Source organism: Canis lupus, chromosome 3, assembly GCF_003254725.2.
Source record: "Canis lupus dingo isolate Sandy chromosome 3, ASM325472v2, whole genome shotgun sequence".
NCBI classification, from domain to species: Eukaryota; Metazoa; Chordata; class Mammalia; order Carnivora; family Canidae; genus Canis; species Canis lupus.
The window spans coordinates 75,580,674-75,603,236 of NC_064245.1; the positions used below are offsets into that span (position 1 = coordinate 75,580,674).

The 22,563-nt window shown below is 34.1% G+C and overlaps 1 long non-coding RNA gene across 1 annotated transcript; it reads right to left on the minus strand.

Annotated features, from left to right (window-relative positions):
* Positions 1–471: 471 nt before the first annotated feature.
* LOC112653297 (uncharacterized) lies at positions 472–21,803 on the minus strand. Its single transcript, XR_003132060.3, has 3 exons — positions 21,320–21,803; positions 19,073–19,145; positions 472–629 (listed from the first exon to the last, which is right to left on the minus strand). It is a non-coding gene; the product is annotated as an uncharacterized LOC112653297 (long non-coding RNA).
* Positions 21,804–22,563: the final 760 nt, after the last annotated feature.

A 22,563-nucleotide genomic window follows, 5' to 3' on the forward strand; every position in this document is an offset into this window, starting at 1 on the left:
ATCTGAGCCTAAATTTACTCATCTTTAAAATAAATTTAGGGCAGCCCAGGTGGCTTAGCGGTTTAGCGCCGCCCTCAGCCCAGGATATGATCCTGGAGACCTGGAATCGAGTCCCACATCCGGCTCCCTGCATGGAGCCTGCTTCTCCCTCAGCCTGTGTCTCTGCTTCTCTCTCTGTATCTCTCATGAATAAATAAATAAAATCTTTTAAAAAATGTAAAAATATAAAATAAATTGAATAACAATATCTAACGTAAAGAGTTGCTTTGAGGATTAAATGAATTCATGTATGTAAAACACTTAAAAAGTCTGGCACATTGAGAAGTGGAGAAATGTTAAAGTTAGAAGGAAAGAATATTTAGGGAAATGAGGATGGGATACAACCATTGGTTGAGAGAGAAAACAGGCTGAGTAGGAAACAGAATTGGAATGGATAGGGATGCAGTATAGGATGAGGTGGCTGGGTTGCTCAGTTGGTTAAGTGACTGACCTGATTTCAGCTTAGGTCGTGATCTCAAGATCATGAGATCGAGGTCCCCCGTGTTTGGCTCTTTACGGGTGTGAAGACTGCTTCAGATTTTCTCTCTCCCTCTCCCTCTGCCCCTTCCCTGCTCGTACTCTCTCTGTCTCTAAAAAAAAAAAAAAAAAGAAAGAAAAGAAAAAAAAGAAAAGAAAAGAAAAGAAAAAAAAGAAAAGAAAAGAAGAAAGAAAGAAAGAAAGAAAGAAAGAAAGAAAGAAAGAAAGAAAGAAGAAAGAAAGAAAGAAAGAAAGAAAGAAAGAAAGAAGAAAGAGAGAGAGAAGAAAGAAAGAAGAAAGAAAGAAAGAAAGAAAGAAAGAAAGAAAGAAAGAACATAAGTCAGAAAGAAGGTGTGACAAGTGAACATAAAAATTAAAAAAAAAAGAAAAAGAAAACATAAATGCAAAGGGTCATTTGAAGACTAGCTCAAATAAATATTTTAATTGTGTAATCTGAGGCCAGATTGGGCATAAGTCATACAACCTAAATAATAAAATAGAATTTGTTGTTCTGAAAATTATGTTAAAAAGCAAACAAAACATTTTTAATTGTTTTCCCATATATCTTGTTCTAGTTCACTCTTAACAGATTATTTTTTAGAAAAAGATGATTTATACTCTTATTGACACCTGTGATTAAAATATCTACTGTTAATTTAAAATTTGAAGAATTGACAACACATTTTTCTTTCAACATGTCTCAACTAGAGCTTTTCAATACTTTTTTAAATTATAAGACTTGAAACAACAGAAATGGAACTATGTGGATTCTGGTCAAATTTTAAAACAGGAGCTATTGAAAAATTGAAATACTAGTATAAATGTGACTGGATTTGTTCTATCCTCTATAAAAATGCAAAGTTTGAGAAAGAGAAATTATCGATTTTTAAGTTCATCTCATTTATATGGAAATTTTATATTTATCTGTCTATGATATAGAAATATAAGGAGTAAATGACAGATACATATAGATATCCCAAGATTTTAAAACTAAACTTCTTGATATTTGTAGATCTGGTAGGCATAAATAGGTAAGATGTAGAGTACTGAATAATAATAATTACAAAATTTATTATGAAAATTTTTGTATTTATATGTAGTATATGAATATATCACATTCATACATATATATATAATAAATGAGCATACACTTTTACTTGCCAATAAAACGTAAAAATTTCTTTATAAAAAAGATTTTATTCATTTATTTGAGAGGGAGAGTAAGAGAGCACGTAAGCTGGGGGAGGGCCAGAGGGAAAAGAAGAAGCAGACTCCCTACTGAGCAGGGAGCCTGACACAAGGCTGGATCCCAGGACCTTAGAATCATTACCTGAGTCAAAGGCAGACATTTAACTGACTGAACCACCCAGGTGCCCCCCAAATAAAAACTTCTTAAAGTTACACAGTTAGAAAAGTACTATGACATTCCCAGATCCCACCACAATAGAACTTTGTACTAGTGACAAAAATGCAAAACGTTATCTTTAACTACTAAGAAATTAAACTTTCTTCCAAATAATCTTTTGGTCAAAGAAGAATAAAAATAGTTATAATGAAATGTCAACGTCTTGAAAATTAAAACACCACTATAGCATTACAGCAGTTAAACACAGAGTAATAAAAGACAACTGTAAACACTTTTATCACCAAATAAGAAAATAAAGAGATTGAGGTTTCTCTTTTGTGGCATTGAAAAAATATCCATAAAACAAATATCTGTAGACTATACAAGAGACACATTAATGTCCCCCTCCGATATTATGACTTAGAAAAAAAACAATTATGGTTTATAAAAATACAAAGTACATAGATAATTTGAAAAATAATCTGATTTGAAGGTGGTAGGCTAAGTACATACTACACCCCTATAATTATAGTCTCCAAATGTAGAAGAACATCACTTGCCATCAATGATGGTTTGCTTGTTGTAAAAACTGGGAGCCAAAGTACACCAGAAGGGCAATTGTTGTGCTGCTAAGGAGGGAAATCACAGACAATTCACCTGTGTGCATCACCCTTTCCATATGAAACAAGCAGCAGAATTCACTGCTTCCAGGGCAGTATAATAAGAACTTAGATTGGGAGACAGAGATTCTGGATCAATAGTAACCACAAAGACTGAATATGCTAAATAGAGCACATCCCAGTCATATCTCCAGCTCACTATAAGAGTGGATACATTGTCCAAAATGCCTACTAATCAACAAAAGCACAAACTAAGGAAGCAAGCTAAAAGGGAATTGTGACTACTACAACGGATTCATAAATTGGGATTACTAGAAATAAAAGAATGCCAACACCACAAAGGAGACAACAGATTCAATAAATGAAGAATTTCTAAACAGAAAATTGATGGAGTAATCAGAAAAAGTTTTTGTTTTGTTTTGTTTGTTTGTTTGTTTTTTAAGTAGGCTGTATGCCCAGTATGAAGCCCAAAGTATGGCTTGAACTCACAACCCTGAGATAAAGACCTGAGCTGAGATCGAGAATCTGATGCTCAGTGGACTGAGCCCCAGGTGCCCCCAGAACAAATTTTTAAGCATATATATTTACTTTTTTTTAGAGAGATAAAGGAGAATATTGTATGTGCGAATCAAAAAAGAAAATTAAACAAATTTTATTACAAGTAAGATCCAAGAAGATATTACTATTATGGATTTGGTCTATATGATAAACTCTAATATAGTCACTAACTTATCAAAATATCTAAAATAATACTTATGGAAATTGAGTAGTTTATGAGAGCACAATTTCATGTCAATATCCATCACATGTTTCTCAAGTTTTGCTTGCTCAAAGATAAATAATTGATGTAGAAAATTTGAAAGATATAAGCATGTTTCTATTACTTGATTTATCCCAGAGTTCCTGTAGGAAAAATCAGAAAATCCAAACTTATTCTAAGTATTCATGTATTATGTACAAAGTTAGAATATATACAGTTCTTTTTAAAAATCAATCCTGGTAACGCAGATTCTAGAAGAAATAAATGAGTGAAATTTTTTAGATTTTCCAAATTGATTCTAAAAGTTAGCTCCTGAAGAGAGATGAACAGCATAGAAGGATCTTTTAAGTTGCTATATAAAAACATTTTTCTCAAGAATATTTTAATGATTATTGGATATTATATAGATAATAAATATATAAAAATATAATTCTATTTATAATATTTTTATCGTATGATTTTGCTTATATGTGGAATCTAATTAACAAATGAATAACAAACATAAAGCAGAATTATACCTATAAAGACAGAGAACTAATTATTGTAGCCGGGTAGGAGGAGGAGATGAGCAAAATGGGGGAAGGGGCGCAGGAGGTCCAGGCTTCCAGGTATGGGAAGAGTTAGGCACAGGAATAAAATGCACAGCATGGAGAATATAATCATTGGTATTGTGACAGTGTTGTATGGTGGCAGATGGTAGCTACACTTGCAGGGAGCATGGCATAACGTATAGACTTGTCGAATTGCTATGTAGTGCACCTGGAAGTAATGCAACATTGTGTGTCATCAAGGATACTCAAATGGAAATAAATAAATAAATAAATTTACAAATGCTTTCACTTAAGTGTCAGAGCTAGAAATAAAAACCACTCCAGGTACGTAATACAGAAAGGATTTAGTAGTAGGAATTAGGTGCTTACACAATTATTTTAAAATGATGGCCGATTCAATGTCTATAAACCCCCTCGCCCTTCCTATTTTTTTTTGTTTGTTTGTTTTACCATCACAACACTATATCTGCTGTAGACATTAGAAAGTCATCATTCCTTACTGCCTCTGTCACTGCTGCCATCACAACTGCCTCACATCTGTGAAGCTGGGTACCAGACACTGGTACATGGACTCTAGTGCTACAAATATTCGTGATTTGCAGAATTGCTTCTCAGCTAACATAGCTGCAGAAAAGGACCTCCATCTCATCTCTAAATTCCAAATTTCACATGACTATATCTTGACTCAAAACGTTTCCTGTAAAGGAGTCTCACAAAGTAGTTTTTAGCTTTCCAATCACTGCCAATGAAACAGGATGAAATGGATTCTGATCAAGTTCATTCAAGCATCCGCCACAAGCAGAACACAAAGCTGCATACACCATCTGATTTCAAAATCCGAGGTAAAAAAGAGAGGAAAAAAAATATATCAAAGTTTAACTAGTAATTGTCTCTGGATATTGAAATATAGGATGATTTTAATTTTCTCCTTTGAGTAGTTCTTGTTAAATTAACTAAAATAAGGATATGATACTTGCTTTAATTTTTAAATTGCATTTACATTACATTACATTTGTGCCTGTGTAGTGAAGAATTTTGTCTGGTCCATAGAGAGATGTCCAGATGTCCTTGGTTGCTAGCTTTAACTTTAAGACACTTGAAATTTCGAGAGTGATAGTATGGTCTTTCTTTTTCATGATAAGCCCCTGGAACCACATTTGAAAATCTGATTCTTTATGCTACAAGATGATGCAGAGAGGTCCTCTCAGATCACAGGATATCATATGGACATCCACGGCATGGGATAGTGGGGACTGACCACATGGGAAAACTAACTGATCAATCATACCTACTTAATGAAGTCCCATGATGAGCTCCAGACTCCAAAGCTCGAGTGAACTTTCTGGGTTGGCAGTATTCCATGCATGCTGTCATACATTAAAATGGGTAGACTAATGTGTCCTGAGGACAACAAAAGCTTTGTGTCTGAACTCTCCCAGACTCTATCCTATGTTTCTCTTCCTTTGGCTGATTTTAATATACCTCTTCCCTGTAACAAACCATAACCATGGGTATAACAGCTTTTGATGTGTTCCGTGAGTCATAGTGAATTACTGAAACCAAAGGCATTTTAAGATACTTAAATTTTCAGTTCATGCCAAAAGTGAGGGCAGCCTTGTGGAGGATTGTGTCCCTGGATCTTGCACTCCAGATAGTACCAGTCAGAATTCTTTATGAAAACTATAGAAATTGAGTCTGGCTAATATAAGCAAAAATGTCTCATTGGAAAGATAGCTGGTAGCTCACAGAATCTATAAGAAAGCTGAGAAAAGACTGAAAATAGAATAAAGGAATTCAGACCTGAAAGAAGCCTTTTCTGGTCACTCTAGTGTAGGTTGAAAAGAAATAGTCACAGACTCTTCCCCCCCTCTATTTGTATTACCCTTGGGTGTGCCCCTCACTTACCCCTTGGGTATGCCCCTCTTGGCTGTGTGACTTGCTTTGGAGAATGGAATAATAAAAAAGGTGACATGAACAGAAATTTGAAAAGTGCTTGTCCACTTTGAAACTTGAGCCTAAGGAAGCCTGCAAAATGGTGGGAGGCCATGTAGAGCAAAGTTAAAGTGCTCTAGTTAACTGCATGCTATTTGCCAGAAACATGAGTGAGATCATCTAAGACCCTTTGACCATCAACAAACATACCAGTTAACCCCAGACACTTGAGACAGCTGAAAAGAAATCAGTCTAGACATTAAAAAACAAACAAAAAGCCACTCAGCTGATTCAAATAATCCTAAAATATGAAAAATGGGCATGATTATAAGCTGCTAAACTTTGAGATAGATTATCTTATAGGAATTGATAACTAATACAAAAATTGGACAATCAAGTGTTAAACTGTTTTTTCCTTTGCCTGTAGTATGAATGTTGAGGAATAGAGCTAAAATATCATGGCAGAGAAGCACTATAGTCTCAGTTCCAATGTTTGTTCTAACCAGGGGGAATCAAAAATTCAAAATTACTATTGACAAATACTAATTTTGAAGTTCTGGTGTCTTTTGCTCTATTTTCTTTTGTCCTCTTTAATTCTTTTTGAAAAAATATTCATTTACCTGAACTAATTATGAAATATTGCAGTATATTTTCAAGCACTTGACAAAAATAAGGGTTTTTTTATTAAAAAAATATTTCTGGGCCCTTTTTCTTCTTTATCCTAAAAGAAGATAAAACAATAAGTGTACAAAATTACATTTAAAAGCACTATTTTTTTACAAAAGTGATAATGCTATACAAAAAATTAAAGTAACATTTTTTCTTTCCCAACTAAATGTTGCCCTAATTTATTACGTATTGATTGAAACAACATGATTTAATAATAAATGTGAATTGGTCCTGTTTAGTGCTTTACCTGTAAGTCTGAATCATTTGTCAGTACCACCACATAAAGTAAAACTTACTGATTCATTTTGTCTTAGTTGAATTCCTTAGAGAAACAGGACATATAATTATAGAGATAGAGATGGATATAAATATATTTGGAGAGAAATATATAGATATATATAGATATATATAGAGAGAAGGAGAGTGATTGATTACAAGGAATTAATTCATATGATTATGGAGGCTTATAAGTCCCAAGATCTGCAGGGTGAATTGGCAAGCTAGAGACTAAGAAGAGCCAATGTGTGGTACTGGTCCAAGTCCAAAGACCTAAGAACTAGAACTGATGGTGTAATTTCACTATGAAGGAAGAGAAGCATGCTCATGACCCAGGAATAGCCAATGTTTCCATCTGAATAATAAGGCAGAAAAAAGCCAATGTCCAGTTCAAAGGCATCTGGATGAGAGTATTAGCCTTTTTATCCTATTCAGGCCTCAAGATGATTGTATAAGATCCACATTAGGAAGAGCAGTCTGCTTTACTCGAATCTACAGATCCAAATGTTAATCTCACCCCAAGACACCCTCACAGGAGTATAATAATATTTAACATTTGATTAAATATTTGGCCCAGTGAAAAAGAAACGTAAAATAAACCATCACACATTTGTAAATTATGTGTAGAAAAATAGATATAAAAACTCACAATTATACTTAAACCCTTGGTACCAGTCTATTTCTCTCATCTTATGCTGAATCTTTGAAGTCTGAAACATGCTTCCCTAAATCTCCTAATTTATTATCCCCTATTCTAATTAATTTTAGTCCTAGCTATGACTCTTCACATGGAAATGAATGCTATCCTTCAGACATTTTTGATATAGCTAAAGACTTAGTTTGAGAATTAAGATAATAATTGGGATATTTATGTGGGTGGAATTTCCTACAAATTCAGAACAAATAGTTTAACTTGAATAGTGAAAAACAGAAAAAATAGACAACTCCAGATAATTTTATCCAGCAACATAAGCCAAGGTAAAACACAACGTAGAATTGCTTCTTACTGGAATTTTATTTATACTTGTCCATAAATTACTGCACAGAAACTGGCAGTATTGAGCAATATCTGACTTTAAGAGACATTTGAATATAGGATACCTAGACCTAAAGTCACAGAAATTGAACATTGGATCAAATATTGTACATAATGGCACCATCTAAAGGTGCAAATCAAGTATGCATAGCTTACCGGATTTTGTTTTCACAACAGAAAGGAAAATATTTCTTTGTCATAAGAAAAAATTAAAACTCACGAGCTATAATGGTTGGTGGAAAATATTATCATTGATTTTTGCATGCCTATAAGTTATTTCACTGCCTTATCTTCATCAAAAGAGATTATTTCTTATTTAAGTAGCTAGTTTTATTGTGGTGATCACTTCATAATGCATATAAATGTTGAATCACTATATTGTACACATGAAACCAAAATAATATTGTATTTCAATTGCACTTCAGGGGAAAAAAAAAAGTATTGAAAATACAATTGCACCAGGCACTGTGGAAAGAGCTTGAAATAAATATATGGATATAGAAGCATTCTTGATTTTAACAACTCAAGATCTAGTGGAGAAAAATAGACAAAAAACTGTTAAATTTTATGTATTAAATTTATGAACACATGTTGACAAAATGCTGTGAGAACAACAGGAGGAAGAGTCTTACTTCTGCCTGGAACATTGGGAAAGTATTCCCAGCGGAGGTAACATTTAATCTGGCTTTTGAAAGAAAAGTAGTTTCCAGGTGAAGATACAGACATTCCTGGCATAAAAGCAAAAATGTAAAGGCATCAGGGCTGACCAAGCTGAAGAAGTATCCAGGGATTTGCATTACGTTCATTATGACTACCGAGCAGAATTCATGGTTTGAAGTTTCATGAAAAGATGATGTAAAAGTCATGTGCAGCCTCTTTGTAAGGGTGGACTTTTAATTCATACAATGTAGTTCAAACTGCTTAGAAATCATTGAGCTATTGGAGAACCACAGATATGTTTAATAATCTCATTGTGTTTTAAGTTATCACATGCTCATCTTTAAAAATTAATATTCATAGGATATACCTAAAAAACCCAAATCACCAGTTTTCTAAACCACCCAAAGATAACTACTGGCTATATTTGGGGTCAGCTTCTCCAGACTTTTCTATATAAGTGTACACATGCATGCACACACACATACACACACAAGAATGTAATTCATGTTTTTTTTATCCCTTGCTTTTTCTACTTACAAATATATTGAATACACCCTCCAATTTAGTGAGAATTGTGCAGTTTTTTTAAAAAGATACATAATGCTCTATGAAAAGTGAATATTAAGATTATTGTCAACAGTATAGTTTTTATAGAAGAGCAGTGACGTTATCAAATTTGATTTTTAGAGCAATACCTCTAACAGGAATGTGAAAGATCTATTTGAGTGAGTGAGAAAGGATGGTAGGAGGGCTGTTTCAGTTGCTGTGAGAATGTAGTAGATAACTGAAGATAAAGTAAGGGAGTCACACAGGGACCAGGGAAATAGAGAAGAGACACTAGATCTAAGAGATATATCATAGCCAAATTTACTCTAATTGGACCTAATTGGTTCAAAATGAGGGTGAGCTGTAAAGGGTTACAGAGTGAGCCTGGATTGCTCAAACCCTGCACATTCCAAAAGAAGGCATATCTTCAGGACTGGCCTTTGGCTGTCTCCTGGAGATAACCTCTGAGCCCCTAAAATATTCTGCTTGAAAACAGTGGGGTTTTTATGCCCGAGGCCGTAAGTTTTTGTGAGGTTGGGCATGGTGGGTGATGCTGGAATCTGAGTAGCTACATGCCTATCTGACTGATCCCCAGTAACAACCCTGGACACCATGGCTTTAATGATCTTTCACGATTAGCAACACTTTGCATTTTTTCATACATTTTGGGGAGAATCAAGGGGTCTTAGGCTCCTTCGCTGAGAGAGGAATATTGGAAGTTTATATCTAATTTCTCCTAGACTTTACCCAATTGCATTCTCCCTTTGTTGATTTTATATCATTTTATTCTAATAAACCATAACCATGAAGATAATAACTTTTCTGAGTCCTCTGTGTTCTTATAGCAAATAATGGAGCCTGTGAGTCATCTTGGGGACCCTGACACAGAGGCTGGAAGAGAGTTCCAAATCATTCCCCTGAGAAACCAAGAGAAATGGGTGCCCCTGAATTAATAGGAATCATAGGAGAAATAACAAATGTGTATTTGTGAAAACCAGGATAAAGTCTTCAGAGTCAGACATAGTAAGATTAAATTGTTAATGTAGAAGAAGAAGAACCAAAGTACTCAATAGAAAATAAATATTTAAAAAAATTTAGTTATATATGGTAATGTACAATATGTAATCATACATCATATCAAGATGTAGAACATTTCTACTCCATAAACTATCCCAAGGCCACTCTCAGTTATTATCACCACCAGCGGTAGCCACTATTCTGACTTCTATAACCACAGGTTAGTTTAGCTTTGAACTTCATATGAATAAATCATATTCTATATGCTCATCTAGAACTACCTTCTTTTGTTTAACATTATTAAAATTCATCCATAATTTAGTTATATGTATAATTTATTCCTCCCTAATTTTGAGTGCTATTCCATTATAAGAATAAACAACAGTTCTATGTTATGCTGAATAATGGCCTCTCAATGATGTCTCTCAAAGATCCTTATAAGAGGGAAGCAGGAGGTAAAAATAAAGGAGAAGTTGATGTGATGATGGAAGCAAAGATTGAAGTGACACAGTTAAGATCCAAGGAATGTCACAGCCTCTAGAAACGAAGAGATGAGAAACGGCTTCTCTTGCAGAGCCCAGAAAGAAGCAGCCCTACTGACACCTTGCTTTTAGCTCCAAAGACTTGTTTTGAACTTCGGACCTCTAGAATTGTAAGAAATTAAATTTGTGCTGTTTTAAGTCAGTAAGTTTACAGTAATTTGTGTTAGCAGCAGTAGACAAAATGTCTACTCATTCTTCTGTTGATGGACATTAAGGCTATTTCAAGTTTGGAGCAATTGTGAATAACATTGCTGTGAACATTGTTTCACAATCCATTTGGTGGAAAGATTCACTTATCTTGTGGAGGGCAAATCAGGAATAAAATTTCTGGGTCATAAAATAGTGGTATGATTATGTTAATGAAAACCGATAATTTTCCAAAGTGTCTGTACCATTTTATACTCACCAGTTTCTCCATATCTGCACAAACATTTCATATTTTTAGGTCCTTATTAAGTTTTACATATTTTGATATGGTATCTCTTTGTAGTTTTAATTTGCATTTCTTTGAGCACTAATGCTTCTAAACACATTTTCCTATGTATGGACTACTTAGCTATCACTAAGATTTTAGTGAAAACCATGGACTGCCTAGAAAAAAAGTGCATATAAAAATGAAAAACATCTTCACATGGTTTTAGAGAGTTCACAGGATTGTGAAACCTTTGGCCAAGGTTTGATCTTTGACTTTAGCAAGGTTTGACCTTAGCTGTTGGTGTTCTCTGCACATCCTGCCCCACACTTTTGTGTTCTAGCAATCTTGAGTATCTTGAAGTGTCATCTCTCCATTGCCTTAAAACATGCTACCTCCTTCAGACCTCTTACTCTCCATTGTATATATAGTTCACCAATTGTCTCCTCCAGGAAGTTTCCTTGAACATTCAATCTCTTCTTTTTGGGTGTCTCCTAAACCCTACCCCTCTTTTTTGTTACCAAACTTAGTATATTCACCGTAATTATGGGTCTATTTTGAACATCTTGAAGTCAGTGACTGTAATAGTCATGTCAAACAGAGCATAAAGCTTAACACTCAAATATTTGCTGAATGAATAAATGAAAGACAAAACACTTAATTTAAAAATCATATCATCAGTAGTGATTATTCTGTAATTCTGAATTTCCAGAATTCAATGACTGGTCTGGCTGATGCAATCTAAAACCATGTTTTGTTTGTTTCATCTTTAAACACCATAGACATTTTGGGAGGGCAGAGGGGAGATGTCTTATGATAAACTAATTGCAATGATTTAATTTTATTTTGAATTGGTATTGAAAAAGATATCTCTGCTCTTTTGCTTTTTATAGAAGTCTCTTCATATTTGCATTATGCTCTATATCCCAAAGAAATAGAATTTTCTATTAAAATATATGTTTGTCTCTGGATAATATGAACTCATTAAGTCAGTTTTCACATTATTGTTGTTTTTAATGGTGCAAAGCAGGTGTCCAGTGAATCCTTGTTAACTGAGACTTTTTGTCAGATCACTGACCAAATAATGCCTGAGTAATATCTAGTCTGACAAATGTTATTATCTGACATTAACACTTGGGCCAGCTTTGTTTTGCTCCCTCAAAATCAATAGACAAGCTAAAGGCAGAAATACACCAGAAACTAGTCTTCCTAAAGAGCACGGTGACAACTCTGCTGTCATGGTTCCATGGAAAGAAAAGGTTATTCCTCATTTGTGGCGAATGTCATGTTCTCCCTCACCAGGGAGAGTGTAGGCTTCTGGGTATTGTCTCTTCAAAGCATATACAGTTCCGATTTGAAAAGAAAAATTCCAGCTGGGGTTCAAGCACAAGGCCTCCTAGGACAGGGCTAACCTATTGCCATTCTCTGCACCAAGGCACAATGATTTTATCCACTTACTCATTCATGCAGTTATAGGTATTGAAGGCTCTACCATGAATTTTTATTTGAGCACAGTGGGCAAAGGGAAATGAAGAAGCATCCATGGCTTTTGAGACATATACCAATAACTAGTACACAAATAATTGCTTGTAATATTTTTCTTCTAGACATGTCGATGAACTTATTGCTAACAACTTTATCCTTGTGAGTCAAGAAAAAACTTAGAAATAAGAAAGATTTAAATTTACCATTTATTTTTGTTCAAACATATCCTCTATATTTTTATCTTCCTGCGAATGTCAAGATATAATTGCTCTATTTTCACATATTTGCTCCATGAGGAATTCTCCTTCCACCTTTGGTTCTTCCTTAGCACTTTGAGCCATTAACTCCATTGGCTTGCTACTTTTTTCTTCCTTCACCTTGCTCTGAAAGGCTCCCTTCTCTCCTCAAATAGCTCTTTTTCCTACTACTTTAGAACCACTGAGCTACCTGTATCTGGAGGAAATGCTTTTAAAAGGCTCATTTATTAAGTCCATTCTGTCATTTCTAGATGATAAGTGTGACTGAGTTGAAGAAATTTTTTTGAGTTGAAGAATTTAAAATAGACCAGCTAGCAATCTAGCAATATTTTTGCCAATCTAAGACAATTTCCAAGCATTTCTCACAACAGAATCGAGCTCTAAAATATAAAAAAATAAACCTCTTAATGCCCAGTGTTGGCAGAGTGTGAATGCTATGTGAGGATATGAGAAACACGTTGTCATAATTCTCCTACTGAAAATTATTAGTGTGCTAGAGCAAACTCCTAGTGTCACTAATGATATTTTTTTCTGGATTTTTGACCTAACATAAAACTAGGGCAGAATCTTGATGGATCATAAAAAAATTATAACAGAACATCAAGTTTAAAGTAAAAAAAAAAACAGAACATCTTATCAATCATAAACCGATGATTTATATTCTGATAATAATAAAATGTTAGGGGAAGAAAGCTATTTCTAAATACATGGGCATACCAAATCACTGTTAGACAATACATAAAGTACTTCCTGAGTGCGTAATCTAATTTAGGCTCTTAGATAGTTTAATAAGTGCCCATACCAGTATAGATGTAGCAAAAAGTGGGCACTTTTATGTAAGCTGTAGTATATATGTCTCAACTAAATATATATGCCTCCCAGAAAAGTTTTCGTATATTTTCTCCCAAATCAATACACTGATGACATTGAGAAGTTTTAGTTTGTTTTATTATTTTTGAGGAATGCCCCATTAATAATAAGTATTATGGTCATTAGCATTCTTCTGCTAAGGCAGAAACTTTTCAGAAAATATTTTGATTCATAATTATAATTATCAAGCATAAAATCAACACATGGTTTGTTTTTAAATTATTTTACATGGGTTCCTCTAAAAATCAAACAAAATGAAATAATCAGATGGGGTCATTTTTCTGGAAAGCTCCAGTATGCAAAATATGATTTCAATTTCAAGGCCAAGTGCTGGAAAAATGAAGGGAATGGTAGTAGTGGTGTATCCAGATTGGGCACAGCTCAGGACTAATATTGGGTACTACACAGATTCCAGCTCACACAGAGGCATGATTATGATGCAAAGGTTCTTTCATAATTCCATGCTGTGCAGACAAATTTACTATTTTTTTTTGAGGCCTAATATCAGATGTTTACGCATTCTTCAGTTAGGACGCCCGTGTTAGAACATGAGAACAGCCATTAGATTAGATCATTGTTTTGATGGAAGTGTCAAAATTTGATATGATGCAATCATATCTGACCACTTAAATCTGGTCTGACCTCCAATAAACTAGAAGATATACAAATGTGTACATAGGCATTTGATCATTTGAACAGGTTTATGTGGATCGGGACATTTTTGTCTGGCTGATGCTCAGGTAGGCAGCACTGTTCCTTCATACCTCTGTTACATTCATGGATATGTTACTGCATAATTGAGGAAAGGGAAGCAAATTTGAAGGATAAAGATGAAGAAGCAGAGCTGATGAGCAGAGCCAGAATCCTGCCTTCTCCCTCAGGACTAATTTTCAGTGATTGTGTGAAACTCTGGGCCCAATCACAACTACTTCAGAGACCATAGTGACAAAAGTGCCACACTTTTGTTTCTGCTTGCGACCTACCACTATTCTGGCCACAGGAGTCCTTTGCTTTGGGAAAATCTGAGAGTGGCTAAGAAAAGATATTCATCTCAACCTGGCTAAAACCATATAGGAAATTGATTGCTTGTGGAATGCCTTAAGCTAGGACAGATAGAGTCTGTCTGCTCCATTTTATTTCTCAGTCCTGTTTCTTTGATATTGGCTTCACTTTGGCAGGATTTTTCCTTGTCACTGCAAGACGGCTGGCAGCTGAGGACAAATTCTTGTTGCATAACCAGCAGCACAGAAAATCTCTTCAAGTGCTTTCCACAGAAGAAGAAAAGGTTTTTCTTTTCCAGAAGCCACAGCAAACATTACCCAGGGTCTCACTGCCTCTGATTGAATTACATGCCCATCTCTGAACCAATCCCAGTGGGACACACAGACACCTTTAAATCAAGAGTCAACTGGGGTCCATACTTGAAGCATGAAGCCACAGGGCAAATCCTTTTTAAAGACTTCGCACTGAAAATGGGGGGAAAGGATGGATTTCCTGAAGTGTAGTTAGAGTATGATATATGATGGAAGGGAAACAATGTGCTGACGACAAAATTATAAAGTTTCCATTTTAGTTACTTCTATGTAGGTTCTGGTGGTCTTCTGATGGGCCATGACAACCAGGAGGTTTGCCCGGGCAACATATGAGTCAATGGAGGCTGGAGAAGAAAAGAAGAAACTCTACAGCCCATAGCCGACAGACTGATTTGTGGGAACATTAGAGAAAACCATTGTGAATTCCCAGAAGTAAGGAAGAAATGGTTTTAGTGTCTGGAGTTCTGTGTACCATATGGTTAGAAGCTTAAGTCCTACAAACAGGAGAATGTTTTCTTCAAAACCAGCAGTTTATATAGACAAAATAAACACGTCATAACATTTTCCCTAACCTACGTTATCTCCCCGACATCTCTCATCACTTCTTACCTCATACTCCCCACCAGTACTGTCCAATAGAAATATAACACAAGCATAAATCAGGCACATGCATAATTTAAAATTTTTAAGTAGTGACATTAAAAAAGTAAAAAGAGAAAATTAATTTTAGTCATATACTTTAATTCAATTAAAATATTCTCATGTCAATATGCAATCAAGTTTAAAACCTAATTGAGATATTCCACTTTTTTTTTTTTGGTATTAAGTCTTTGAAATCCAATGTGTAGCCACATTATAAGTGTTGAATAGTTACCTATGGCCCGCACTTATTATAGGGGACTGTGTAATTCCATATGCTACTCATATTAAAATACTTCTTCTTTTCTGATAATTTCATTCTCCTCTAACATTTTTGTCCTTTAGGCTGTACTTAGCTATCAGTGCATCCAGAAAGCCTTCCTCAAAACCCCTACAGCTTATGTGGCTATCCTACGGTCCTGTGCTTATCCCAGTCATCCACATGTTAATGACAATGACAGGATCTTGCACTCTACAAGCCAGAGATCTAATGACAAAAACATTTTTAAGAAAAGATTATATATGTATATTTTTTTCTTATTTATATTGTGGTAAAATACACATACCATAAAATTTGCCATCTTAACAATTTTTAACTATACAGTTCATTGGTAATAAATACATTCCCGTTGTTGTCCAGTCATCACAACCACCCATCCCATAGTTCTTTTCATCTTGTAAAATTAAAACTCTATACCTGTCAAACAGTAACTCCCCATTCTCCACTCCCTAGCCACCTCAACCTGGCAACCACCATTATACTTTCTGTTTCTATGATTTAGGTTACTCTAAGTACCTCATTATGAGTGGAATCATATGGCATTTTAATTTTTATTACTGGCTAATTTCACTTGGCATAAGAACCTCAAGTTTCATCCATATTGTAGCATATTTTACAATTTCCTTCTTTTTAAGGCAGAATAATATTCCATTACATGTATATACCACATTTAGCTTATCCATTTTTATCAGTGGATGGGCATTTGGATTGTTTCCATATTTTAGCTATTACGAATAATGCTTCTAAAAACACAGGTGTACCAATATCTATTCAAGTACTTCTCTTCAATTCCTTTGGATATATACACTGAAGGGAAATTGCTAAACCATATGGTGATTCTATTTTTAAAATTTCTTTTATACACTTCATTGTCAACAAGATATAGTCACATACCTACTAGTTTCAGTACTATTCAGTTGTTGATTTCTTCATTTACTATTTTTTATTGAAGTGTAGTTGACACATGGTAATTCTATTTTTAAGTTTTTGAGGAACCACCACTCTGTTTTTCACAGCACCTGTACCATTTTACATTCCCACCAACAGTATAAAAATTTCCAATTTCTCCACATTCTTGCAAACATTGGGTATATTCTATTGTTTTGGTAGTAACCTTCTTAACAGGTGTGAAGTAGTCTCTCATTGTAATTTTGATTTATATTTCCCTAATTATTAGTGATATTGAGCATCTTTTCATGTACTTATTGGCCATTTGTATATCTGGGTAAATATCTATTCAAGTCCTCTGCCCATTTTTGAATTGGACTATTTGTATTTTTTTAAGTTGTAGGTGCTCCCTGTATATTCTGGATATTAATCCCTTATCTGACATATGATTTATAAATATTTCTCCCATTCTGTAGGTTGCCTTTTTATTCTGTGAATAGAGTCTTTTGATGCACAGATTTTTTAAATGTTTATGAAATCCAGTTTGTCTCTTTTTCCATTTGTTACCTGCACCTTTGGTATCATATTTAAGAAACCACTGCCAAATTCAGTGTTGTGAAACTTTCATCCTACGTTTTGCTCTGAGAATTCTATGGTTTTACATTTAAGTTCTTGGTATATTTTCAGTTTCTATGTATGGCATTGTGTAAGGTCCAAGTTCATTCTTTTGCATGTGGACACCTAGTTTTCCTAGCACCACTTGTTGAAAAGACAGTCCTTTCTTCGTTGAATGGTCTTGCACTCTTCTCAAAAATCATTTCACTATATGTGTGAGGACTTATCTCTGTGCTCTATTCTATTCCATTGGTCTATATATCTGCCTTTTTTGCCTTTATGCCAATACCACATCAATATTACACTGTAGCTTTGTAGTAAGTGGAGATCAGAAAGTGCAAATCTTCTCATTTACTCTTCTTTTTTGAGGTTATTCTGGCTATTTGAAATCTCTTGAGATTTTATATGAATTTTAGGATGGGTTTTTCTATTTTTCCAAATAGCATCATTATGATTTTTGTGGAGATTTCATTAAATCTGTAGATTACTTTGGATGGTATCAACATTTTAACAATATTAAGTCTTCCGACTAATGAACATAAAATATGTTTCCATTTATTTATGTCTTCTTTCTAATGAGAAAAAGTTGTTAAAGACCATAAACCTCTTGAGGTCAAAGATTTTGTCTTATTCATTATTGTTTGCACAGAAGTAAGTCCAGTGATAGGAGCAGAGTAAATACACAATAAATATGAGTGGAATAAAGAGGAAAGGATCATAAGTCTAACTAACTTGAACTCTCACCCAAAGCCAATAGCATGGCCTTAATAACATAAAGCTTTTCTATGGGGACACTGTATTCTTACCTCTGCCAATATCTATTGTTTTCCAGTTCCTGAGTGATTCACAATGAATGTAAACACAATTTAGGTAACATTTATTAACTTAAATTATATTTATAAGAGTATTTTAAAAATGTTTAGATCTAGTCATGTAAAGAATAACTAAATCTCAGAGATTTTTTTCATTTATTATAGGCCGGATGCTGTGCTAAGTGGTCTGCATGGCATTATATGGCCTGATGTCAACATAAACCAAATAACACTTTGTGAATGACTTTTTAAAACTTTAGTCATAGTAAAACATAGTATGGTGTTAAGAACAGATTAAGACACAAATGACATGGATTTATATCCTAGCTTTAGTCTTACTAGTCATTTGAGTATGGCCAAGTTTCTTACTGTTAGAAATTATTGTTCAGAAATATTAATTTCCACATATGAGTGAAACCATATGATAATTGTCTTTCTCTGATTGACTTATTTCACTCACTAATATGTAGAATATAAGAAACAGTATAGAGGATCATAAGGGAAGTGAGGGAAAACTGAATGAAAAGTCTTCAGAAAGGGAGAAAAACCATGAGATACTCTTAACTATAGGAAACAAACTGAGGATTGCTGGAGGGGAGATGGGTGAGAGGTGGGGTAATTGGATGATGAGCATTAAGGAGGATATGTGATGTGATGATCACTGAGTGTTATACACAACTGATGAATTATTGAATTCTACATCTGAAACTATGTACTATACGTTGGTTAATTGAATTTAAATTAAAAAAAAAAGAAATATGAACTTCCTTCTACCTTCCCCTGAAAAGAATGAAATTTATTTTGCAATCACTTGACTATGGGCCTGACCATGTATCTTGCCTTGGCCAATGAGGTTTTAGGAATGAAGGCACAAGCAAAAGCTTGAAAAACAGTTAGAAATTGTTCATATCTTACAATTATGCTATTTCCAAAAGAAAAATATTCACAAGCTAACCTACCACACTCTGGAAAAGAAAGAGAAACTTGTAGAGTAGAGCTCAGTTATTCTAGCCTAGCTCACTCCAACTGACCTTCAGCTAGCCAACGAACAGCAGAGCCTCCCAGTCCAATCCAGCCAATATCAGCTATCCCTCATGGGATGACCTACATATTCAAGAAAATATATGATTGTTAATTTAAGCCATTGCATTTGGGGGTGGTTTTATATTCAACACTTTTTGTGGCAACAGCTGCTTCCACATTTGTGAAATAGAGATAATAACCACACATACCTCACAGTGATATTGTAAAGATTAAGTAGGTTGGTTTATATAAAGCCTTAGAAGAATTCCTTGCATCTAGAAAGCACTAAGTATGTTAGTTATTATTTTAAAAATGGAAAATATTAGACGGCCAGAGATTTTTAAGTGACTTGCTCAAAATCAAGGGATAGTAAATGATGATAAATGATTGAAACTTGGTTCCAATTTTACTAGGTTACCTCAGATTCTAAAATTTGACCTTTCAGAATGTGCTAGAAAACTGGAAAACATCACTAATGGAAACTATTCTTGGGAAATGGAACAGGCTACCATATAAACAGCATGAGCTTTTGAGTCAGACAGAACTTAAACTCATTCACTGGATAAACATTTAAGTGTCTCTAGGAGGCAGGCATTCTGCTGGGCATGGGGAATGTGAAGGTAAATTCAAGAGGGTTTCTGTCTTAAATGAGAGCAACAAGGAGATCAAACCGTTCTCCTGCCCTTTACTATCAATATGATCTTGGATAATTTAGTTAATGTTTATAAGCCTTGGTTTCCTGACCTGTAAAATGAGGACAATATTAACCTGTTCCTGATAGGGTTTTGTGAGTTTTAAATGAAATGACTTACATAATACAGGCTAGCACATCCTAGACCATCAGAAAAATACTAGTTTTTCTTCTCTCTCCTATTTTTTTTTCCTTTCTCATAAGAGTACTTTCACAGCTCTTTATGTATCTCATGATGAGTAAGTAAAATTAAATTTTCTCCAAACACCTCACAAGAGAAGAGAACTAATTAAAAAGATACTTTGGGAGAATTACTTAAGTACACTCAATTGTAATTATGGAATTCAAATCCCAAGTAAATAAAAACAATTTAATCAAAATTAGGTTGTGTGATGGGATCAGAAGTGGCTCCAACAAGCCATAAGGACAGTTATTTTCACTTAGACTTTATGATATCACTCACTGGATATCTCTCTTCCTGCCTCATCCTCTTCTCCAACTCAAAGGATATAAGGAAAGACATAGATTTATCACTTCAACAACTCCTTTGAAAGAATTTTAGTGCTTTTCTCTAATTCTGTGACAAATGGTGGTTAGTTCACTCAATATTCATGTTCAACTCCTTTTTCCATGCCTTCCTTTATTCTAGAGGATAGAAAAATGAATAAATGATTCCTGGTCTTTCCTCCTGTCACAGTAAGGGGAAGCCATTTGATACAGTGCTATCCAACGAGATGTGAAGGGAAATCTGTTGAAGAATATCATTGTTCTATTGAAAATGGGCCATCCTTTCTCTTTTTCCTTCCTTGAACATAATTCTGATGTTTAGAGTTTCCATAATCATCTTAAGCCAGAAAAAAAATTGAATAGTATAGAAGAAAGAAATAACTCAGCTCCAAGAGGATATCAAGAGATGACATAGTAAATATTTAAAAACAATTATGACCAGTTCATTAAGCTTTGCAAACTACTGTGTATCAGCCTGAAGTCACTGATGGGTTTTTAACAAATTTGGACTAGATTTCTGAACTTCTTAAGAAAGTCAGATATACTCTTGCTTGCAGCCAAAAACATTCTTAATAGAATCAGTTGCACCCTCAGAATCCACAAATAATAGCTCTATGGTAAAAGAATTATGTAAATCTTTTAAAGGTAGAAAATGTCTTTAACAATATTATCAAAAGTATTTACTTAGACTAACAGCCATAATAATATTGAAAGGCCTTATACAGAAAAGGCAATTAAATTAATATTAATATTTTAAACCCTATGATTTTGTAAAATATTTTGAACTGTTAGGGATTTTCAAATTTGTAAGTAAAAATATAGAAAGGAGATTTACTTTACAAGTATTGTTTTTATAGTTAACAACGTTGTACTATGTACTTCAAAATTATTGAGAGCCTAGATCTCATGCTATGTGTTTTTTGCCAGAATGAAAAAAAAAATGAAGGAATAGTTTCATTTAAAGAAGCACTTGTTTGGAGAACGGTTAAATTCAATACAACATCTAGATAATAATCAATAGCAACTAGTCACCTAAAAAATAAAATTCAAACATTACCAAGTCTGCTTGCATATTCTCTCTCTTTACATCTCTGTCCTCTTCAACGTGAATGTACTGCTTCATCCCACTTAACTGCATATTGCATAGATCACACCCTTTTTTAATTGCTAGGATCATTCTGTCTGCAACTTCAAGAGCAGAGATGATGGTATCCTATGAAGAGCAAGACTCTGGAAAAAGTTACATCTGAACTTGACTCCCATTTCTGAGTCTTTACCTGCTACTTATTCTTGGGCATATTTCTTCAACTCTTCTAATCTTCAAATTTCATTATCTGCAATTTGGAGAGGGTAAGGACTACCTCTTTGTTCTAAGTAAAGCTGCTTAAGCACAAAGAACAGTGCCTAAGCAGAGAAAGAACTCCTTAAGCCTTAGTTTCATATCATATCCAATTTAAATTGCTGATAACTATACAGGAATGTCTGCTGAATCGAAGTGACTCCTGCAATTCAAAGCCCAGATGCTGAGAAACTTTTCAAAGCCTTTATTGATGTAACAATGTCACAGTGATCTCTTCCTTGCAGCACTTATTACCCATCTCCCCCACACAGCGTAGTAGGCATGTAGCCCATGTATTGTGTATTGCCTTTTAGATGGTGTTCTCTGATAGAGTATAAGATCTAATACGTGATTATTATTTCTACTGATTATTATTCATCTTCCTGGTATCCCAGTGTTTTTCATAGAGAATTTAAATATTTTTGACAAAATATTGTAGAGACCGAATTCATGATTTTAAATACGCCAAAAGTCACCTACCTATCAGTTTCAAATAAAAAATATTTTCTAATTGAAACAACATATTAAAGGTCAAGTGTGTCCCTAATTCTCAGAAGGAAACTGTTGCCCATTTGAAAATTAGGTAACCTATTTTTTTCCCGAAATAATAATTCTATATTTCTACCAAGTATTATCTTCATGGTTCTACAATAAGGAGTCAACATGAATTCCTTGTGGAAAAATCATCACCTGGGAAACAAATTTTAAATTATTTGCAAATGAAAAATCTCTCTGAAAGGAGCTACAGTTTAAAATTTTATACATCTTTAAATAAATAATTTTGAAAAGAGTATTCTTTCATTGACCTGGAGAAAATTAATCTGATCAAGAAACACTTAAGGTTGTTGTTTTTTTTTTTTCTGAAAAAGGCTCACAGAAAGCATTAATCAAAATTTTATTTTTATTAACTCATTTCCTACAAATTTTTTTCTCCACTTACGTCACTTCTAATGTCATATGAT